This window comes from Globicephala melas, chromosome 14, assembly GCF_963455315.2.
Source record: "Globicephala melas chromosome 14, mGloMel1.2, whole genome shotgun sequence".
NCBI lineage: Eukaryota > Metazoa > Chordata > Mammalia > Artiodactyla > Delphinidae > Globicephala > Globicephala melas.
Window position 1 is genome coordinate 40,709,385 of NC_083327.1, and position 23,187 is coordinate 40,732,571.

At 39.3% G+C, this 23,187-nt stretch overlaps 1 long non-coding RNA gene across 1 annotated transcript in view; it reads right to left on the reverse strand.

The window, feature by feature from the left end:
- LOC138842314 (uncharacterized) overlaps window positions 1-23,187 on the reverse strand; it is a 43,763-nt gene that overhangs the window by 3,348 nt on the left and 17,228 nt on the right. Inside the window, exon 3 of the long non-coding RNA XR_011376697.1 lies at window positions 577-694. This is a non-coding gene — a long non-coding RNA (uncharacterized lncRNA). The remainder of the gene's footprint in view (window positions 1-576; window positions 695-23,187) is intronic.

Here is a 23,187-nt window from a genome sequence, read left to right on the forward strand (position 1 = left end):
CCTCACCCACTTTTTGCATCCACTGAAATGACCATATGGTTTGTCTCCTTTATTCTGATAACATACTATTCCTGTCCTTGGGGAGGAGGATTTAGTTAATGGAAACTTAAGACTGAAACATCCCCCAAACTGTCCTGTTTAAAGTAACTTGCCCAAGGTTGCACAAGTAGAAATGTCTAGATTCAAAACTGGCTCATTTTCTTAATCACTGTGCAGTCTCAGCTAAACCTTTTCCAAATAAGTCTCCCTTTTATAGCTACCTAAAACTTGGGGATTCAGTTATTTCACCTACTTTATTTACAATTGAAGAATTCGTTCCCCATCCTTGATAGTACATTTGCTTCTTCTGACTTCAGTTTTAGCATTTTAGTAGTAAGGTTGAGTTGAACCCTGGAAGTTGGCCGCCTTCATTAACCCTGTGATGTCCTTTACCCTGATGCTCCACACAGGCTCATGGTATCTCCCAGTCAACATTTTCCCCAACCAGCCCTCAATATTTTGCAAGGATTAAAAGCCTGCAAAATAAGGAAAAATAATGAAATCTAATGCTGGTGAAGCTTTTATGGAAATACATACCAATTCAATGATGGTACCCTGGAAAATAGTTCCTAGGAAGGATGATCTGGCAGTGCGTTTTTAACTTGAGGGAATATGTAGGTAGATAGCCATATACGAAGTCACTTGTAGAAACAACCTAGATGGAAAAAATTAGGGTCCCAGTTAATCTGGTCATAATGTCTATGCAAGTACATTAAAATTTTAAAGGAAATGTGCTCACTATAATAACTAGGTAAAACTACATGAATAGTCGGTTAAAAATACTGGGTGTGAATTAAATGCAGAACATAGTGCTAGATGCTGAGAATATAGAAGTGAGTAAGACGTAATCACTGTCCCTCCTAGGATCTCATTCTAGTAGAGGAAGTAGATTATAAAAGGTGATCTGATGTAGAGAACAAACGTATGGACACCAAGGGGGGAAAGCGGGATGGGGGGGGTGGGATGAACTGGGAGATTGGGATTGACACGTATACACTGATATGTATAAAATAGATAACTAATAAGAACCTGCTGTATTTAAAAACAAAACAGTGATCTGATAGTGACGTGCTGCAAGAGCCTCTTAGCCAGGGAGGTTAGGAAAGATTTAATGGAAGAAGGTCATCTTTGAGCTAAGAGCTGTGGGAATATACTAAGTAACAAGCAAGGATGTAGCCTTCTAAGCAGATCTTTTCTGAAAGAGTTCCAGGTGAATTGCTTGCTATAGAAATAGCAAGAATCTCCATTTAGGTGGAGGGACTGAGTGTGGAGGGAGGAGGGAAAGTGATTAAGATGGTGGAAAGATTGCCAGTGGGTACTTTGGTGCTAAATTTGGATTTCATTTCCCCCTTGGCTTGCCCCCCACCCCCACCCCAGTACTGGCTACTGGCGGCTCATAGCTGACTCTAGAAATTGTTCTCAGCTAAAGAGTTCTGTATCATAAGGAAAATTTTTTGAAGAAACTTAACTTGGGGGCAAAAAATCCTGGAGGGAGCTTCAAAATGGATTGCAGAAAGTTAGGCTGGGGAGTTCCCTGGTGGCCTAGTGGTTAGGATTCCGGGCTTTCACTGCCGCGACCCAGGTTCAATCCTGGTCAAGGAACTGAGATCCTGCAAGCCGCACAGTGCGGCCAAGGGGGGAGAGAAAAAACTGGATGTCAGGAGACCAGTTAGACTCCTTCAAGAGGAGAGGTAAGAAATGTTACCACTAATGCAGTGAAGTCACTGCAACAGAAAATGATAAACATGAGACACTAAAGAGGTAAGTAGAAGACCTAGTGTTCTCTAGCTTGGCTCTACTGACAGTTCGGGAAAGGGAAGAGGACTGGGGTAGGAGATAACAGGTCTGTTTTTGGACATGTTGAGTTTAATGAGCCAAAAGGTGGATAAAGGAGCCCAGATTTGCTCTGCTGAGATTGTGAGATTATGGGCACTTTCATAAAGAATAAACTTTTATGCAAACTTCTTCAATTTATTTACTTATAATTTGAAAGAATTGCTTAACAGGCCTGTGGGCCTGTAGGGAACTGGTTAAATAATCGTCCATTGAAATGTGTTGAAGCTATCAAAACTTATAGGTCTATGTTGGCATGATAACAATTTTGTAACATGTTAAGTGAGAAAAGTAAGTTACGGAGCTATAGTAAATAAGAGTATCTAACAGAAAAGTTCCTGCTGTTGCTCACACCTCCCCTTGAGCCACCTACCATACTCTATACCATGCAGGGACAGTAGTATGAATTTAGAAGACAGCTCCCTCTGGGCAGGCACAGCCCTGTGAAGACATGCTGGGCTGAGTATATTGTGTTTCAGCCCAGATGCAAATATAGGATGGAGGCCAAGGTTGCAGTAAGGCCAGGTGGGTTCAGAGACAGGCCAATGGAATTCACACATTCAAAAAGACAAGGCTGGATTGATGCAGGAATCACTAGGCCTTTTTTTCTGTTGGTATTTGGGCTAAAGGGTCACCTAGAACAGTGTTAACATTTTTGACATGAAGGACCAGTTTTTGTTTCCAATCTGTCATGGACGGATGACTGTGTAAACTGCTGTAAGTCAATAACTATGAAAATGAATTTTTAAAAAGATACAGCCTGATTTTTAAAAGTTCAACCGACAGAATTACTCTGCCAAGTATTATAAAAGCTCTTAAACGCTTGCCCTCAGTTTCTGTACTTATCTGGTTGCAAGCTGGTAACAGTTTGGGACTGACAGGAGTCAGCAGACGTTTTGTAGCGCTGATAAAGCTCTGTACTTTAGACTGTAGAAACTGGGGAACGGGAGGGGAGACATGACACGAGTGTCATTTTCCCATCTTTCTGGAAGCCGTGCCACCTGATAAAACAGGGATCCAAATGCATTTGGGGGCAGATGCTAACCCACCACACAGCTCACTCATTCATCATGATGTTCAAAAAACACTGAAGTTCTGGTACCGCCTGTCCTGAGGAGATGAACTCTATGCTAAGGCAGAATAATTCTGAGTAATTTTTTGAAGATTTTATTTATTAGGCATTTATAAAACATGTTATTAAAATACACATAAGCAAGTGTAACAACACTCACTTCCTATAGAACATAAAGTTCTTACAGCTGAGAAGCAGGTCATCACATTTAAAATAATTATCATTGTAGAACCTAATTAAAGTGGTTGCTTCACAGTAACCTTTCTTGCACCTGACAATTATGACCAATAAGTCACTAATCTAGTAGCTAACTGTTCTATGCCCTGGAAGGAAATTTGATCAGATTCTTTCTTATTAAATTATCAGATCTTAACATTGTACTCTCCTTTTAAAAACACTACATTGTGACTCAGTGACACTATATTTGTGATGCACTGCTTGTGGTCATAGTATAAAACGCTATCATGTGTTGTCAGAGTAGACAAAGGGAAGCCGCCTTTATTTCCATTCAAAAGAATGAGACAATGGGACTGAAGACCTTTTTTTAAGTATGTAAATTATCTTAATGGTATTTCTAAATTATTTTTAGCTACGTGGTGTAGCCTGAAGGTTCCACTATGTTTTATCTGCCTCAAAACAACTCCCCTGATTCACTTTGTTATAAAGCAGAAACTAATACACCATTTTAAAGCAATTATGCCCCAATAAAGATGTTAAAAACAAAACAAAAAACAAACAAACAAAAAGAAAACTCCCCTTCTGGCTGCCCTAGGACTATCGGGCAGTCGTCACTATTAGTATGTAACTCTTAAGTCAGCGTTTTCACATATGGCTCCCATTGAAATCAGTCCACAAATACTTACTGAACAGAAGTGCAAGACATAGTAAGAGGGAATGAAAAAAGTATAAAACCCTCTGCTCAGAATCTTCCAATAGTTCCCCATTTCACTCAATTTTATTCCCTCATCTCTAACCTCATCTACTGTACTTGCACACTCCACTCCAGGTATGCTGGCTCCTTGCTGCTCCTAGAACACATCAGGCATGGTTCTGTCTCAGGACCTTTGCACTGTGCCCTAGAATGCTCTTCCTTTAGATACCTACATAGCTCACTCCCTCCCCACCCAAAGTCTTTGTTTAAATATATCAGTACGACCTACTGTGAACATCTTATTTTAGAATTGCAAACTGACCCCAAAGCAATCCTAATACCACTTCATCTTTATTAAATAGTTTTTTTCCATTAGTTGCTGAGTAATTTATCATGTTATTATTTATTGTCCAGCTGCTTCTACTAGGATGTAAACTTTGAGGGCAGGGAGTTCTGTCTGTTTTGTTTCTCTTTCTCAAGTGTGGAGGCCACCTTCCAAGATGGCCCCCAGTTATTCTCACATTGATAGGGCTGATTTAAGTAGCCAGTATGATAACGCAGAAATTATAGAGTATGGCTTCCAAAGAAAGGTCATAAAAGGCATCTTGGAAATAAATCCTCTAGACCCAGTCAAGCCGTTAGATAACTGCAGTCCTGGTCAACAACATCTTTTCTACAACCTCAGGAAACCCTGACCCAGAACCAATTAAGCTGCTCCCAGATTTCAGACTTATTGAAAGTTTATTGTTTTAAGCTGCTAAATTTGGGGCTATTTAACATAGTAAGAGCTAATGTACCAAGCACCTAGAACTATTTCCCTGGCACATAGTAGGCATTTAAGAAATAACAGAGGAAGGAAGGAACAAAACTGCCAGAAATAACCCAACTTTCATCAATAATAGCCAGGATTATTGTCACTTAGCAGAAAGTGACGTAGGCTTTGAGGTAAGCAGGTATACAGTAGGTAAATTTTAGGAAGAGAAGCTGAGTTTGAGATGTAACATGAAGTAGAAAGGAATGTTACTCTTCCCCAGAATTCCCTTCCATCTTTTATTGCCAATCATGTCTTACACCTAAGAGTTCATTAATTTTTGAGCATTAATAAAGTTGCCTAGGGTACCATCTCTGCCATTTTGCCTATGTAAATTATAAATTAACTATGGTATTATAAACCCATAATATTATTTCTGTAAAAGTTGGAGATAAACTTATGCTTCTGGCCAAGATGGACTAACAAGGAAAGGATTTACCCTCTCACCTGAAACAAGTAAAAAACTATGTACTTCACAGGACATTGGATAGGCTGAAGGCTTTTGCTTCCATAGTGAGCCCTTGACCAAGTGCTTCCTGCAAAGCAAGAACCAAAGGGATCTAATTGCTTCTAAGTATTGATAACTGGGTCCCAGAACAAAGCTCAAGAAATGCTATCATCCAATACATTACCAGGCATGCAAAGAAGCAGGAAAATACAACCATACTGAGGAGAAAAAATCAATCAAAATGGACCTAGAAGTAATTCAGATGATCAAATTTTGAAGCCATAGCAATAGAAAAGATCCAAAATGGAACAAAAAAGACTAGAAAAAAGAGATGGCATCAGTGAGCCATAGGACAACTCCAAGAGGCCAAATGTACATGTAATTGGAGTTCCTGAAGGGCGAAGATATTTGAAGGAAGACTGGCTAGAAGTTTCCCAAGTGTCATAAAAACTAAAATCTCACAGTTCCAAGAATTTTAATAACCCCCAAACACAGGAAACATGAAGAAACATCAAATTGCTTAAAATCAGTGATTAAAAAAGATCTTAAAAACAGCCAAGGGAAAAAAGAGATACATTACCTACAGAGGAACAAAGCTAAAGATGGGAACAAATATCTTGTCAGTGCAAGCCGGAACGTTTTCAAAGGCATGAAAGAAAAACTTCTAAACCCAAAATTCTCTACACAGTATTTTGAAAATACCTTTCAAAAACCAAATGAAATAAAGACTTTTTCAGACATAGAGTATCATTAATCATTAGGAAAACGCAAACTAAAAATCACAATGAGGTGTCACTACATACCTATAAAAATGGCTTCAATTTAAAAGGCTGCAGTGTAGGGCTTCCCTGGTGGCGCAGTGGTTAAGAATCCACCTGCCAATGCAGGATACATAGGTCTGAGCCCTGATCTGGGAAGATCCCACATGCCGTGGAGCAACTAAGCCTGTGCGCCACAACTACTGAAGCCTGCACTCTAGAGCCCGCGAGCCACAACTACTGAGCCCACATGCCACAACTACTGAAGCCTACATGTCTAGAGCTTGTGCTCCGCAATGAGAAGCCCGTGCACCGCAACAAAGAGTAGCCCCTGCTCGCCGCAACTAGAGAAAGCATGCGTGCAGCAACGAAGACCCAACGCAGCCAAAAATAAATAAATAAAATAAATTTTTAAAAAGCAAAAAAAAATAATAATAATTTAAAAATTTAAAAATAAAAGGCTGCAGTGTAGAATTAACACAAATGTCCATACACTAGTGGGTGGGTTTCTGGTATAACCATACAATGGAATAAACGGGAATGAAGTACGGATACATGCTGCAACATGAATGAACCTTGAAAACACTAATGTGTGTAAGATGCCAGTCACAGAAGTCCACATATTGTACAATTCCATTTACGTAAAATGTCCAGAATAGGCAAATCCACACAGACAGAACGTAGATTAGTGGTTGTGTACGACTGGTGTTGAGGGCTGGGGAGCGAATGAGGAGCAGTGACCTCGCTGTGACATGGGGTTTCTTTTGGGGATGATGAAAATGTTCTAAAATTGACTGTGGTGACAGATGCACAGCTCTGTAAATACACTAAAGACACTGTAATTGTATACTTTAAATAAATGGGTGAATTGTATGGTATGTGAATCATATCTCAAAGCTGATTTCTTTTTATAAATACATTTGTTTATTTATTTATTTATTTTTGGTTGTGTTGGGTCTTCGTTGCTGCACACGGGCTTTCTCTAGTTGCAACGAGAGGGGGCTACTCTTTGTTGCTGTGCGCGGGCTTCTGATCGCAGTGGCTTCTCTTGTTGCAGAAATCTGGCTCTAGGCACGCAGGCTTCAGTAGTTGTGGCACGCAGGCTCAGTAGTTGTGGCTCACAGGCTCTAGAGTGCAGGCTCAGTAGTTGTGGCGCATGGGTTTAGTTGCTCCGCGGCATGTGGGATCTTCCTGGACCAGGGTTCGAACCCGTGTCCCCTGCATTGGCAGGCAGATTCTTAACCACTGTGCCACCAGGGAAGTCCCTCAAAGCTGATTTTTAAAAAAGGTTGGAGTGTTGGAGAGAATGTGTAGCCACTAGAACTCCCATGTACTGCTAGTGGCTACAATCACTTTGAAAAAGTTTGTCAGTTACTTAAAAAGTTAAGAATACAACTACCACATGAATCAGCCATTCCATTCTTATATATTTACACAAGAGAAGTGAAAGCATATGTTCATTCAAAGACTTGTACATGTAATGCAATGTTTATAGTAGCCTTATTTGTAACAGTCAAAATCTGGAAACAACCCAAATGTCCAGCAATAGGTAAATGAAAAAACAAATTATGGTATATTCACACAATGGAATACTACTCAGCAACGAAAAGGAATAAACTGATGTGAGGGGTATGGTTGGGAGGTTGGTGAGGTTATAGGAGGGCAAAATGAGAACTTTGCAGTGATAAAACTCTTCTGTATCTTGAAGGGGGTGGTGGATACATGAACCTACTTGTGATAAACTGTATAGAACTGGTGTGGGGGGGAGGACAAATTAGGAGTTTGAGATTAACATATGCACACTAGTTTATATAAAACAGATAATCAACAAGGACCTACTGCACAGCACAGGAAACTCAATATTCTGTAATAACCTATATGCAAAAAGAATCTGAAAAAGAATGGATATATGTATAATTGAATCACTTTGCTAAAACTAACACAACATTGTAAATCAACTATACTCCAATATAAAATAAAAATTAAATTAAAAAAGAATCAATAACAAATAAATTACTCTTAAATTTAAAAAAAACTATAGAACTAAATGTACCCACACAAAAGACTATAAGATTAGTAGATTGTATCAATGCCAATATCCTGGTTGTCATATTGTACTATAGTTTTATAAGATGTTACCATTGGGGGAAACTGGGTAAAGAGTATACAAGATCTCATTGTATTATTTCTTTTTTTTTTTTTTTTTTTGGCTGCGCCATGCAGCATATGAGATCTTAGTTCCCCCACCAGGGATTGAACCCATCCTGCAGTGGAAGCGAGGAGTCTTAACCACTGGACCACCAGGGAAGTTGCAAGCAAAGGGGTTTCTGTTTTTTTTTTTTTAGATGTTGGGGGTAGGAGTTTATTAGTTTATTTATTTATTTTTGCTGTGTTGGGTCTTCGTTTCTTTGCGAGGGCTTTCTCTAGTTGTGGCAAGCAGGGGCCACTCTTCATCGCGGTGTGTGGGCCTCTCACTATCGCGGCCTCTCTCGTTGCGGAGCACAGGCTCCAGATGCGCAGGCTCAGTAGTTGTGGCTCACGGGCCTAGTTGCTCCGCGGCATGTGGGATCCTCCCAGACCAGGGCCCGAACCCGTGTCCCCTGCATTAGCAGGCAGATTCTCAACAACTGCGCCACCAGGGAAGCCCCTGTATTATTTCTTACAACTGTATGTGGACCTATAATCTCAAATATTTTAATGAAAAAAAATTCTTCGTACTTACAACATAGATAAACCTCTAAATAATTATGCTGAGTGTAAGAAGACAAAAGAGTACATACTGAATGATTCCATTTATATAAAATTCTAGAAAATGCAAACTATTCTATAGTGATAGAAAGCCGTCAGTGGTTGCCTAGGGAGGGGAGAGGGCCTGGAGTGACAGGAGGGAGGGATTACAAAAAGGCACAATTTTTACAGGCGATGGAAATGTCTGTTATCTTGACCGTGGTGATAGCTGTACCCATACCAAAACATGCGCAATTTTTGTACATCAATTATACTTCAGTAAAGCTGTTTAAAACTCTGAAAGTTAAAATATCTGCAACAAAACTAAATTTTGTAATCATGATTTCACCAAATTTGGCCCTCCTAGTTCTGTGAAAGAATAAGGGGTTTCATGATCTAAACTTTGTTTGGGACTGAGTGGATCAATTCAGATTAAAAGCCCAGTACAAGCTGTTCTGTTGGGGTTAGTTGTACAAGAAAGCACAAAACCCCTGAAGCCTTGGGTGGAGGTTGGCCACCAGCTGAACCTATTCAACAGTGTGTCTATTGTATGAAGTGAAACTGCCTCAGGCGTCTTTTGAAACCTTATCTAGAGAATTTTGATTGCTGAGAAGTTTTTCCTACATTAGCCAAAGGCCAGAATACTTCAGTTCCCTTATTTTCACAAACACCAACGTTTTTGCTTGTTTCCCTGCACCAAATATGCACACACACATACTATTTCTTTGACTGTTAAGTTTGTAACATTCTTTGAATGTTACAACTTAGAGAAAGCTCACTAGTCTATAAAGCGTGTCAAAAATTTGAGCGACTTTCTTTGTATATAAAACCTCTATTCCTAGGTTTCTGCTTACTATTTTCAAACCTCAATTTTTAAATTAATACTTATATATATAATGTATTCAGTAACTGAATTCATAAAAGTGCAAATGATACAAAAGAGTGTAGAGTGAAAGGTCACCCTCCTACCTCTATTCCCCACCTGCCCAATTCCCCTCTCCAAGAGCATCCAGTTTTGCTAGTTCTTCTTATGAAATGCCAGAAAGTCTATGCATACAGAGGCAAATATACACAAACACACACACATACACATATATGTCTTAGTACACAGTCTTATTATCTCAGTTTTTAAAAAACAATTATGACTTTTGAATAGATTACACATGATGTGTTAAAATCCAGTAGGCATAACACTGGTTCCCCTTCTACCCATGCCCGTTTCCATCTTCTTCCCCTCCTAAACAACCAGTGTTACCAGTTTGCTGGATTCCTTCTAGACTTAGTCTATGCATATAACTGTTTTTCTGTGTGTTTTTTTTAAACTAATAACACAATCTTGCTCCATAAATGCAGGGACGTGGCCTACTTGGGTCACTCTTCCTGCCCCAGCATGGAACACAGTTCCTGGCATATAGTAAGTGCTCAATAAATATTTTTGGAATTAAGTCATCTAGACACAAACATCCTTACCTTCCTAATCTCTCTCTTCTGCATTTTCAAATATATCTAGCAAGTCTGATTGATTCTCCAATGGGAGAATTTCATCCCTTCCTCACTTTTTTCTGTGATCACAGTCCATGCTCAGGGTCTAATCACTATATGCCTCAGACTACCACAACCTCCTCAAGAATCTCCTAGGTCTCTATCACGTAGGTAAAGAGCTCTATGGAGGGCTTCCCTGGTGGCGCAGTGGTTAAGAATCCACCTGCTAATGCAGGGGACACGGGTTCGAGCCCTGGTCCGGGAAGATCCCACATGCCGCGGAGCAACTAAGCCCATAGGCCACAACTACTGAGCCCACGTGCCACAACTACTGAAGCCCGCGTGCCTAGAGCCCGTGCTCCGCAACAGGAGAAGCCACTGCAATGAGAAGCCCGTGCACCGCAACAAAGAGTAGCCCCCACTCGCAGCAACTAGAGAAAGCCACACACAGCAACAAAGACCCAATGCAGCCAAAAATAAATAAAATGAATAAATTAAAACAAAAAAAAAAGAGCTCTATGAAAAGAGAGGCCACGTCACATAGGGGTAGGAACACCAGGTTTAGAGTCAGACAGCCCAAGTTCACATTATAGGTCTGCTATATCAGAAGCACTTTAACAGATCTTCGCCTCAGTTTCCTTGCCTGTACAATAGAGATGTCAGTGTCTTCCTCATAGGGCTGTTGTAAGATGAAATGGGCTAATACATAAATCACTTACATATATGCATCTGGCACATAGTAAGTGTTCAATAAATGTTAGCTATTATTGTTATAGTGCAATTCATCTTCCTCAAGTGCTGTTTTTTTTTTCAAGTGCTGTTTTGAATACATCGCACATCTGTAAGCAGCTCCTCATAGACACTGTCCATAATTTACACTGAGCCTTCTGCTCCCTTTTCAGTTTACCTCTTCCTCCTTACTCTACCAGTCTCTTAACCTGCTGCGGCACGTGAGCGCCACTCCAGCAACCCAGTCGTTTAAATATACCACACAGACATCATCCCCACTCACCCCAAAGTTTCACACAGCACCATCCCTTCTTCCTAGGACCCATTCTCATCTCATCTAATCTCACCTCCCCTTCCTTCCTTCCTTCTTTCCTTCCTTCCTTCTCCCCTCTTCTTGCCTCTCTCCTTCCCTCAGGCCTTCTTTGATTACTTCTGGCTCTGATATAGAGATAGAATTGTTCATATATCATATATACATTTGTATTTCTATGTTATACATTCTTACATATTTTCAATTGTGTGTATCCAGAGTATCCCATTAGATTATACTGAACTGCAGTGTCTATAATGTCTATTCTTTTGTTACCCTTTGTACAGTATGTTCATGATTAACCCTTGGAAAAACATTTTGATTTTTTTTTTTAACATTTGATCTTTCTCCAAATCCCCTGGCTTCCAGAAAAACTATGACAATAAAATATAGAGAAGGCTATGGCTGGGTACAAGCTGAGTCAGGGTGCAGGGATTTGGAAGGGAGGCCTGTACTGAGGAACACAGGAGCAAAGCTGTCACTCCCAAAGCACTTGCCTCCTAGAAAACATGTAAGTGAAGTATTTGGGGTTTGCTATAAGCAACTGATCTGAACCCTCAACAGTAAATCACTTATTATTGATCATTACGATCACTGAGATCATCATCAAGAAATTATTTAGCACCTAAATAATTAGGTGCTAAATTGTGAAGGCGCCATGTTTATAGGATACAAGGAGACATTGAACTCCTCTTCCCTATGATAAACTGAAAATCTAATGTGATAGAGACCCAATATGCTCAGCCACCTGAGTGGTACAAAAAAATAAGCCATCATCAAAGGCTGTGACAACCAATTAGTGCTTCACGGAGAAGGCTGAACCTGATCTGATTCTGAAGAAAGGGTCAAACGTTTAATGAGCATAAGGAAAAGCATACATTTTAGGTGGTAGGTACTATTTGAATATTATATTCCTTTATGTTAACCTCTATTTAAGAGTTCGGTTTCAAAAAAAAACAAGGGCTTCCCTGGTGGTACAGTGGTTAAGATTCTGCGCTTCCACTGCAGGGGGCGCGGGTTTGACCCCTGGTCGAGGAAGTTCCGCCAGCCACACACAGTGGCCAAAAAGGAAAATAAAAGAGGGGAAAGAAAAAAAAAAAGAGTTCAGTTCCATTATTATTTCATTAACAAAGAGATCATTCCAATGACATTTATTGAGTACCGACTATCTGCAAAGCAGTATGCAAGGTAGAATGGGATACAGACCTAAATGGGGTGTGATCCCTGCCCTGTAAGAGATTACAATATAGTGGAGAACGCCAACATTTAAATCCCGGACTAACAGCTTGCAGAGTAAAGGAAGCTCAGAAAGTTGGTCCAGGACAGAAGCAAAAATCTCCTGACTGCCACACTGTTGTGTAGTCCATTTCCAGAACACAGTAAACCCCTTTAAGGGCAAACTCTGGCAAAATGCTCTAATTGTGGATGACATCAGGTAAATAACAAGAGGGTCTGGTACAGAGCTACAGAATGGTGATACTATGTATTTTTCTATCATCATCCTTTTCACTATTCTCATAGGAACTGTTTTTTGTCAATTCCTTGTCTCAGCCACGAGACCTTTTTGTTCCTGAAAAAGCATTAAGCAAGCTGTGTGGAAGGGACCTTAGTATTATCCAATCCATTCTTCTCATTTTATAAATGAAACAGCTGATGTCTGTTACAGAACTTGCTTAAAGGTCATGAGGCTTTTTCTTTAATTCATTTCTTTAATGATAACGGCACTTACATTTAAGTTTTATGTTATAATTTGCCATTTTTAGACACTTCTTAAACTTATCTCATGACTAATCCAGGATGTGACACTGGTGACAGTAAGTTAGACTGATATAATTAAGTGCTCTGAGAAGCTTCTGCTGCCCATCCCCATCTCCCCACTAGTGATGCAACACTTTCTTTCCGTGACAGTTAAAAAAGAACCTTTGGTACCTCTCCAAAGAAAACTATCAAACACAATAATACATAAGAAATTTAAAATTACTTTTTATTAGTACATATTTTTTCCCCCAAGCTTTAAATGACACCCAATTGGATTTGGTAATATACTTCTGAATAGAAATCTATGTGGTTTTAATGTTAGGAACATTAGAAGAACTGAGGTTGCTTTGTTCCCCCAAGTCAATCCTTTTTTGCCCTTATGTACTGAATTTTTATCTGCAAACTGGACTTTTGCAATGAATTGTTCCAATTCATCAAATATGTATAAATTTCCTACAATGTGTACTGTTTTATGCTTGACACTGAAGGACACAGTAATAAGTAACACATAGTCCTCTACTATCCAGTTGCTTATCAGATACTGGGCAGTGTTTCATGCAACACAAGTTCATGAGAGATAAATAGCTGCTGTTAATTTAGCATAATGTGAGTAAGATATTTCTTCTTTTTCCTAAAGTGTATCTAAAGTTATCAGAGGCTTATGAAAAGCCACGGGTGATACCCATTTGTGTTCCGAACATACCAGAGTGACTTCCATATAGAAAATTATGTGATGAATCATTATAGGAATTCTGTGACACTGAAGCGAGCACCTCCCTCCAAGGGAAAAACAACCCCAACTCTCCCCCCCACACACAAAAAGCAGGTGTATGAATTAACACCTGAGAAAATACATATAAACAAAAAACAGAACATGAGGGAATCCAGTCAAGATGAAACTTAGTAGTGCTCATTGCTTACAGTCAAGATGTCATTTTAAACAAAGAATGAGGTGAAACAAAATAAGAGGAAGATCCAATGACAGCTACTTAATCAGGTTCTTTTTTTAAAACACTGGGAATTTTCTGTTTAATGTTGGAAGCTCTTATCCTTAACTAGTTGCTATCCTGTTTCACTCAAAGCATGAAAAGAAACATTATCTTCGTGGAAAAAATCACAGCCTCATAAATCATAGTGCAGACTAATCAAATTGCATCATCAACTTTTAAATTTATTTCCACATTTCACGAATATGTAAAAGAGTATCTCGTGTAGCAAGGGAGCTTGATAAATATTCACTGACACTACATTTCTACAAAAGGCAATAAGGATAGCTGGGATTTTTTTTTTTACCAGTAGCCTTTGGACTATCAACACAACAAAAATAAGGTGTATTTTACTTGTGTTCATATTATAAAGTATTTTTCTTCAGACCTTAAATAACCAAAGACACATTGGCACCAGAAAGATGGCAATACCCTCGCAATATCTGATGCTACTAAAACAGTAGGTCATGTTCTATTCATCTGGTAAGAGGCCAGTTTCACATCAGGGAGCACAGAATGATGAGGTTATAACTAAGGTTTAGACATCTTTCACAAATGTTTCCTCTTAAATATGAGAAACAATTGTGTTCTAAAGGCTTTGCTTAAAACCAGGAACAAGGGTCTAATTGTTGCCAACAATTTGTTGCTATAGAACCTTCTTGCTCATAGACATGAGCTTGGCCATTTTGTGCTCTGATTATTTACGCTGATCTATATAGTGATGATAACTAACTTTCTACCCAAGGGTGCTTTGTTTGGAAAAGACAGCACTGGAAATTTAAATGCTTAAATAAATGCCAAGTATTATTACTGACCCTCTGTCCTCTTTTGCCCCTCAGAGCTCCTGTGGCAATTTTAATCTAAGGGCTCCTGTGTTAATTGTCCACTATACCCTTATATGATCTCACAAACTCTATTGCTATTGATGCCAAGGTAATCAGGATTCATGTGGAGATCTGGACTGAATGTGTATTCAAGGCTGACAAGGGAAAGGGTTTCCTTAAGTACTGCAAGCATCCAGTGAATGTTAACATCATTTGAAAGACAATGCAATAGAAGCAAGTAAGAGAAACTTCTTAAAGATCTGTTTGACACCATCCAATTTCAGTGCAACTTCAGCAAAAAGGAAACAGCTAACTCAATAATGAAACTGCAGAAAGCAAAACTGAATCCTTAGAGAGTTCAGAACTGGTCGTTTTAGATCTCTGATTTGATACTTTGATCGTTCATCCATAAGCAAATGCAATTTTATTTTAAATTCTCTTCTCACTCTGAAAGAAAATGCTTCAGTGTATTAGGGGAAAATAGGGGAAAATACAGAGAAGTCTTTGTTGAGCTCAGCAACTCTCAAATGAGCAAACTATGAACATGTTTTATTCTTTCATTCATTTAGGGCACCAAAATACTCTTTAGTAAATACCTATTGAGCGAAAAGACTGTATTAATAATTCTTACAGCTAGATTTTTATCTACCATTGTTCAAGTCAGAAGATGCTACAATTTGAAAATGATGCTATCAACAATGATTATTATCTGCCTGAGTGGGTGTTGCTGAAAAGACCGATACTGGATTACTCTAGAGTTACTGGGTGTGGTACACTTTTTCCAGTTAAGAATTAAGGTTAGAAGGGCATCATGCCTGCAACTCACTCTTTTTATTTATTTATTTTTATTTTTTTAACATCTTTATTGGGGTATAATTGCTTTACAATGGTGTGTTAGTTTCTGCTTTATAACAAAGTGAATCAGTCATACATAAACATATGTTCCCATATGTCTTCCCTCTTGCGTCTCCCTCCCTCCCATGCAACTCACTCTTAAATGTCTCAGAAAAAAAAAAAAAAAAGTGGATACGTGAATAAAACTAAAGAAATATACTATATGTATGTAATGTTTTAAGGTGAAGACTAGCCAGGAGATTCTTTATACTATTCTTGCAACTTTTCTGTATATCTGAAATTATATTTAAAAATCTTTAAGTATAATTAAAGTTCATGGAATTGAAATATACTTTTGATGAATGATGGAAAATTAGAATCATTTTTAATTGAGATATATACCATAATGAAATAATTTTAAAAAGAATTTTTTCATTAAAACATCAATTAAAATTATGATCCCAAATTATTATGAAAAATATGTATTCACAGAAACCATAAAAATTCTATATCTTATGTTTAACAGCAAAGCTTCTATTATATTCTCATTAGATGAAATACTAGAAAATAATTCTTTATGTTTTTATTCATTAGCTAGATTGTCAGAAATAATACCAAAAAAGTAAAATACCAATGCATTAAAATTTTTGGCCTTCAAGCAAAAATTTCATCATTTCCCCAATTTTATCCCTTTGTTAATAGCAAAATTAACTAAATTCCACATGTTTTATTCCTGACCCAACCACTTACTTGCTCTTTAACCTTAAGTAAGTCCCTCAACCTCTGTGGACCTAGCTTCTTTATAAAAATTTACTGAGTTGTATTAAATTCTTAGATGTTCCTTCTAGCACTAACATTCTAAGTTCCTTTTTACAAATAGGGAAATAGAAATTCTAAGTAACTTTCTAGAAGTCACATGATAAAAGTCTAATTTTAAAAGAGTCTATTAACCATATCCAGTCTGGAGTCATACACCAACATGAAACCCATTGTCAAAAAACCTTCCTAAACTTCCCAGGCACACCTGCTGTCAAGGACTCATCCTCGAGTCATCAGTTGCCAAAGCTCATCTCACTCTGTGAGGGAGAGTTATAAACTCTCTGGTTTGGTCTTGGGAATGTTTTCCATCCACCAGAGGCTAACAAGTGTCCTGGAGACAAGAGTAGGAAGGAAGAAGAGGCCCCACAGTCAAGGTGATCTCCACAGAGACTTGGGACAAGAGATGACTTGGCTGTAGGACTGTGGCTACAATAGGCTGTTTTGTTACTCTTTGTAGCTATCCAAACACTTTCTGGTAAGTGAGAGAACATGTTAGACTCATTTGAATCCCTGCCCTTTTTATTTGATTTTAATTATGGGTAAGCTGTACAAAAGACTGAATACTGCTCTCCGGCTCAGCAGGATGTGGCAAAAGATCTAAGCTTTCTTTGTGCAGGTTTGCTCTGCAATAAGGTAATACCCTATCCTGAAGTGTCTATTCCTTTAAAACAGAAAAGGAGAAAGGAAATAAAGAACAAACTCTGTGGGTTAGGTCTTCTTACAATAAGACAGGCTATATATAGAAATGTATCTTTTTGTTGTAAAGTACATACTTTTCTGATAATGAGAAGTATATATAGTATTTACACCGCCAGGCTCTGTTCCAGGCACCTTAACGTATATTGACTCATATAACCCTCACAACAACTTTCTGAGATAGACTGTTCTTCCCATTTTATAGATGAGGAAACTGAGGCACAGAGGTTAAATAGCATGCCCAGAACATACATTTAGTGATAAGCTAAGGCAATCTGGCTTCAGGGTCTGTGCTCTTAACTGCTGAGCATTCATGGGCCTTGTTTATTAATCCTACAATACCTTGTACTTAGGGCAATGGTGCTCAGACTTATGGGAGCATCAGAATCACCTGAGGCATTTGTTATAAGCGCATATTTCTGGTCTTTACACCCACCTACCCACCCAACCTCACCCCCAGAAGATTCTGATTCTGGTAGGTCTGTGGCTGAAGAATCTCTATTTTTAACAAGCATCTCAAGTGATTCTAATATAGGGGGTCCAGTATCACACTGAGAAACACAGACTTAGGGAAGGAAGACTCTTTCTTCTAAGGGTAAAACATTTTTCTTTGCAATTTATTCATCCACTCCGGAAACATTTATTAAGTATCCACTGTAAATTCAGAATTATATTAATTCTAAAAATTTGTGTGTGAAATTACTTCAAGTATTGGGCCCCTGCAATGAAAGAACTTGTACCATTATTGCAAAGGCAACATTAATTCCTTTTAATAATTAATAAGTGTTTTCTGAACACTTAACATGTGTCAGTCACTGAGTCAAGTCTTCGGTAGAAAAGAAATAATGTAAACAGTGAATGAATAAGGGTAAAAATTGAGTGATTCCAGTAAAAAATGCTTATGGAGGACTGCACAGTATATAGAGATAGGTCACTCAGCTGAATCATCTACAACATAACCCTCAAAGCTGTTTGGACTTAGAATGACTTTCTTTAAAAAATAAATAAGTTAATTTATTTATGGCTGCATTGGGTCTTTGGTTGCTGCATGCGGGCTTTCTCTAGTTGTGGCGAGCGGGGGCTACCCTTTGATGTGGTGTGTGGGCTTCTCATTGTGGTGGCTTCCCTTGTCACAGAACATGGGCTCTAGATGCGTGGGCTTCAGTTGTTGTGGCATGTGGGCTCAGTAGTTATGGCTCACGGGCTCTAGAGCGCAGGCTCAGTACTTGTGGCGCACAGGCTTAGTTGCTCCGTGGCATATGGGATCTTCCCGGACCAGGGCTCCAACCTGTGTCCCCTGCATTGGCAGGCAGATTCTTAACCACTGCACCACCAGGGAAGTCCTTTGAATGACTTTTATCTAGTTAAGACTTAAATTCTAGTTAAGTATTCCCCTCAAATCCTCTGAGTTAAACCAGTTTCACATTATTTAATTCATCCATCCACCCATTCATTTAATGATCTTAATGAACCCACAGCAGTGTGCAAGGAAGCCAAAAAAATTAACTCAAGGCACTTAAAATCAAGTTGAGGGCTTCCCTGGTGGCACAGTGGTTGAGAATCTGCCTGCCAATGCCGGGGACACAGGTTCGAGCCCTGGTCTGGGAAGATCCCACATGCCACGGAGCAACTGGGCCCATGAGCCACAATTACTGAGCCTGCGCGTCTGGAGCCTGTGCTCCGCAACAAGAGAGGCTGCGATAGTGAGAGGCCCACGCACCGTGATGAAGAGTGGCCCCCGCTCGCCACAACTAGAGAAAGCCCTCGCACAGAAACGAAGACCCAACACAGCCAGAAATAAATAAATTAAAAAAAAAAATCAAGTTGAGAAAAAAATACACATACATGAACTAACAAATACAAAACAGATGTGAGCAATATGATATAAAGTTGTCTTAAAAGATAAAGTGAAGCATATTAAAAATTTTAAGAGTTTATTTGAAAAAAAATCGGGTCCCATTAGGCAGTGCCAAACTGGAAGTGGTCAGGAGTGCTCCATCCACAGAATCTGGGGACAGACTTTTTTAGAGAAGACAGGGAAGCAAAGTAAGGAATTTATTGGTTGGTTATAGCTTAATGCTTAGTTGGCTCTTTGTGATTTGTTGTCCTTAGGTTTCAATTTCATAACCTTGAGGCATGTACAGGCTTAGATCTCCAATTGCTTACTTAGGCTGCCACAGAATTAGAACCACTTCAGTCTAATGTCCTTTTTGTTTAATTAACAGCTGCATAGAGAAATTCATAGGAAAAGTAGAGGGAGGGTCTGGCATATATTAAGTGCTAGTAAATGTGGGTTGAATGAATGAATATACTATTAGAGTAGGCTAGTCAGGACAAGTTTCCTGGAGTATGAGAAGTAATAGGCAGAGATAGACTAAGGAGCAAAGGTCAGCCTGGAAGAGCAAATGACATTAGGAAAGGCCCAGTGGCAAACAGAAAAAAAAAAAAAAAATGCAGGATGTAGAGTTTCAACAGATTGGCTTGGTTGGAACAAAAGGGTTAGTTGATGGGTGAAAAGGAAGAGTGTGAGGTTTGATAAGGTATGGTACATTGGTACATATGGTACATTCTGATACAAGCCAAACTGTCATAACAAATTAAACATTTGTAACACCCTAAGTATAACAGTTTTGTTCTTAAAACTTTGACTTCCTCTCTTGAAATGTATTGATAATAAAACGTTAATTCTGTAAGACCAAGCTATTTAAATAAGTAATATTTTGTATATAGAATAAATGCCATCAAGATGATAAAGCAAAAATATAATGGCCTAGGCAATGCCATGGATGGAGAAAATTTAGAGACTCTCTCTTCTAATGTAACCCCTCTTTATAAGCTGAGGGGTCAAGGATCCAGGCAGATTAGGGTCCTAAGGTATTGACAGTGCCAAGTTAGGCTGCTGCCCTATTTACCAACAGCTGATGGAATCTTTAATGTTTACAATTCCACCTGAACTGCATAATTGTTATAATTTGAAGATCAATACAGAAAATATGAAGCATATAAATAATTAGAAAAAGAAAAGATAAAGACATCATACACAGAAGATGTTGAAATTGAAGGGTGGGAAGTTTAGACCTGGATTAGGGCAGTAGCTGAGGAAAATGGAAGGAGAGGTCAAGAGATATTCCAGCTAAAAGTACTAAAAGTAAAAAGTTTGTTTGGGTTTTTCCAAACGACCTTTTTGGCCAACCCAATACTTTTTTGAGTGACTGCCTGAATAAGGAGGCCAATAAGAGAGTAAAAACAAACAAACAAAAAACTGCAAATATGAACCTGAGAATCAGACCTGATGGTTAAGTTTGGAAGTTGCTCAGTTGTCCAGGTGGAATGGTGATAGTATTAATATAGATTTCATCAAAAATTAGTTCTTTAAAAAGCAATTCTTTGGGCTTCCCTGGTAGCACAGTGGTTAAGAATCCTTCTGCCAATGCAGGGGATACGGGTTCGACCCCTGGTCCAGGGAGGTCTCACATGCCGCGGAGCAGCTAAACCAGTGCACCACAACTACTGAGCCTGCGCTCTAGAGCCCGCCAGCCACAACTACTGAAGCCCGTGTGCCTAGAGCCCGTGCTCTGCAACAAGAGAAGCCACCACAATGAGAAGCCCACACACTGCAACACAACAAAGAGTAGCCCCGCTCGCCGCAACTAGAGAAAGCCCACGTGCAGCAACAAAGACCCAATGCAGCCAAAAATAATAAATAAATAAAATAAAATTTAAAAAAAGAATAGATACCTAAAACACCAAAATTAAAAAAAAAAAAAAAGCAATTCTTTGCAAGATGAAAAAGTTCTGGGAGTTCCCTGGTGGTCCAGTGGTTAGGACTCACGCTTTCGCTGCCGTGGCCTGGTTTCAATCCCTGGTCAGGGAATTAAGATCCTGCAAGCCATGTGGTGAGGCCAAAAAAACACGAAAGAAAAAGTTCTGGCGATTGGTTGCACAACAATGTGAATATACTTAACCACTGGACTGTACACTTAACAATAGTTAAGATGGTAAATTTTATTTTAAAAAAGAATAAAAAATAAGTGCATAATTTTTTTAAAAGGAATTATTTCTATTAAACTTTTGCTCCATCTACTCTGGAGCTATATCAGCTTTTTATGTTTTAGGAGCACAGACTCACAGGTCACCTCAAGTAACTGGAAGCCTATCTATTTTAAGGATACACATGACAATAAAAGAGATAAGAATATCATAGGTACCTAAGAATAGCAGTATGATTAGGCTTCACTTGGGAACTGAAATGAACATGGAACTAGACAAATTCCATGTGCACCTAGAGACTGGGTTAACTTGTCACTCTTGGCTGCCGCAGGAATGCAGTATTCCCCAGCCATAGTGTGTCATCATTCCTGTATCCCTGTGACTACCAGCCAACCACCTCATTTAGTTAGTTATAGCTCTGCTTACTCATAATTCCAGCTTACTCATAGTATCTATGGCTGACTTCCAGCTTCTCTCCCCACAAGCAACAGACTGATCCTCTCTGTATATCCATTTCAAATTCTTAAAAGGAAAAAAAATCTGGCCTAGCTCCATTTTCACCTTAAGTGTGCATCAGAATCACCTGGAGAGTTTGTTAAACCACTAATTGTTGGGCCTCATTCCCAGTGTTTCTGATTTAGTAGCCTGGGGTAGGATCTGAGAATTTGCATTTGTAGCAGAATCCCAAGTGATGCTGACTACACGGGTCTGGGGACCACACCTGAGAACCACTGGTCTGGTTAGTCCCTCTTGTATCTGTTTGGACAGAGCAGATGGGGCTCTACCTCATGTTGTAAATACCATACTTCTGACTCTCAGGCTCATAATTGGAGACTTTTTAAAACTTCCATCTCTTAATGGCCTCTTCATTTAGGCAGTCACCCAAGTCCTATTGCTTTTTCAGCTGGAATGTCTCTGACCTGCCCTTTTATTTTCCTCTGTCACTGCCCTAATCCAGGGTCTCATCTCCCCACACCTGAACATCTACAGAAAAGCGTCCTGTTCCAAGCCACACCAAACTACCTTTCCCACTGACAGTCCCAAAGTGCTTTTTCTTTTTCTTTTTTTTTTTTTTTTTGTGGTACGCGGGCCTCTCACTGTTGTGGCCTCTCCCATTGCGGAGCATAGGCTCCGGACGCGTAGGCTCAGTGGCCATGGCTCACAGGCCCAGCCGCTTCATGGCATATGGGATCTTCCCGGACCGGGGCACGAACCCGTGTCCCCTGCATCGGCAGGCGGACTCTCAACCACTGCACCACCAGGGAAGCCCCCAAAATGCTTTTTCCATTGGCTCCCTTTGCCCATCTCATGAAACTAATCACTGTAACACCTCTAAACTTTTCCCTTTTAAGTCAATAATATTTACATGCTTATTTTCCCACACTGACGTTTCCTTTCTATCATGACCTCCTACTCTTTCCCTTGAGAAACCCACCTATTTGAGAGCTCTTAGGACCAGATTTACTTAGAAAAAAACTTCAACTTCTTTTTTATAAAGATGACTCTAGAATTTAACCTCTAAACCCTCTCAAGTTCCATCACTACATTTCAACTACTAGCTGCTAGCTCCACCTAACTACTCTGAGAAGCTCGAACTTGGTGTCCAAAGCCAACCTCAACATTTATCTACTCATACAAGTTCCTCCTCGAGTTTTTCTTATTCCTTTAAAAACAAAACAAAATAAACAACACACACACACACACACACTCCCATTGTACCAGTCATCCAGGCTCTTAATCACAGTAATTTCGATTTTTCTATCTGCTCCTCTTCTTTCTACTCCCCTCACCCTACTCCATCTAATGAGAAGCCAAGTTCTACAGATTGTACCACATATCACAGGTGCTGCTGAAACCTGGCACTTTCCAACTATGAATGTCATCATGATGTTCTAAGCCATCAACCACTTTTGATCTACACCAGTATTCCTCCAATGTTTCTACAAAAGTACCTCTAACAGCAGAGAAAATATAAACGGTGGGGAGGAGGGTACCCTTATGGAATGTAACCCTTAGCGGCTTTTAAATCTTTCTATACCCACTTTGGAGAAATTTCTTTGTAGACTCCTGTTATCTTTAAAAAGTTAGGCAGATTTCGCATCCTCCCCCATCTTTTTTTTAAGAATACAAAAGGCTTATTTACATATCCAAGGTACTCAGATCCTACAGATGTGGACATGCTAGCTCCTTCTTTTAGAAT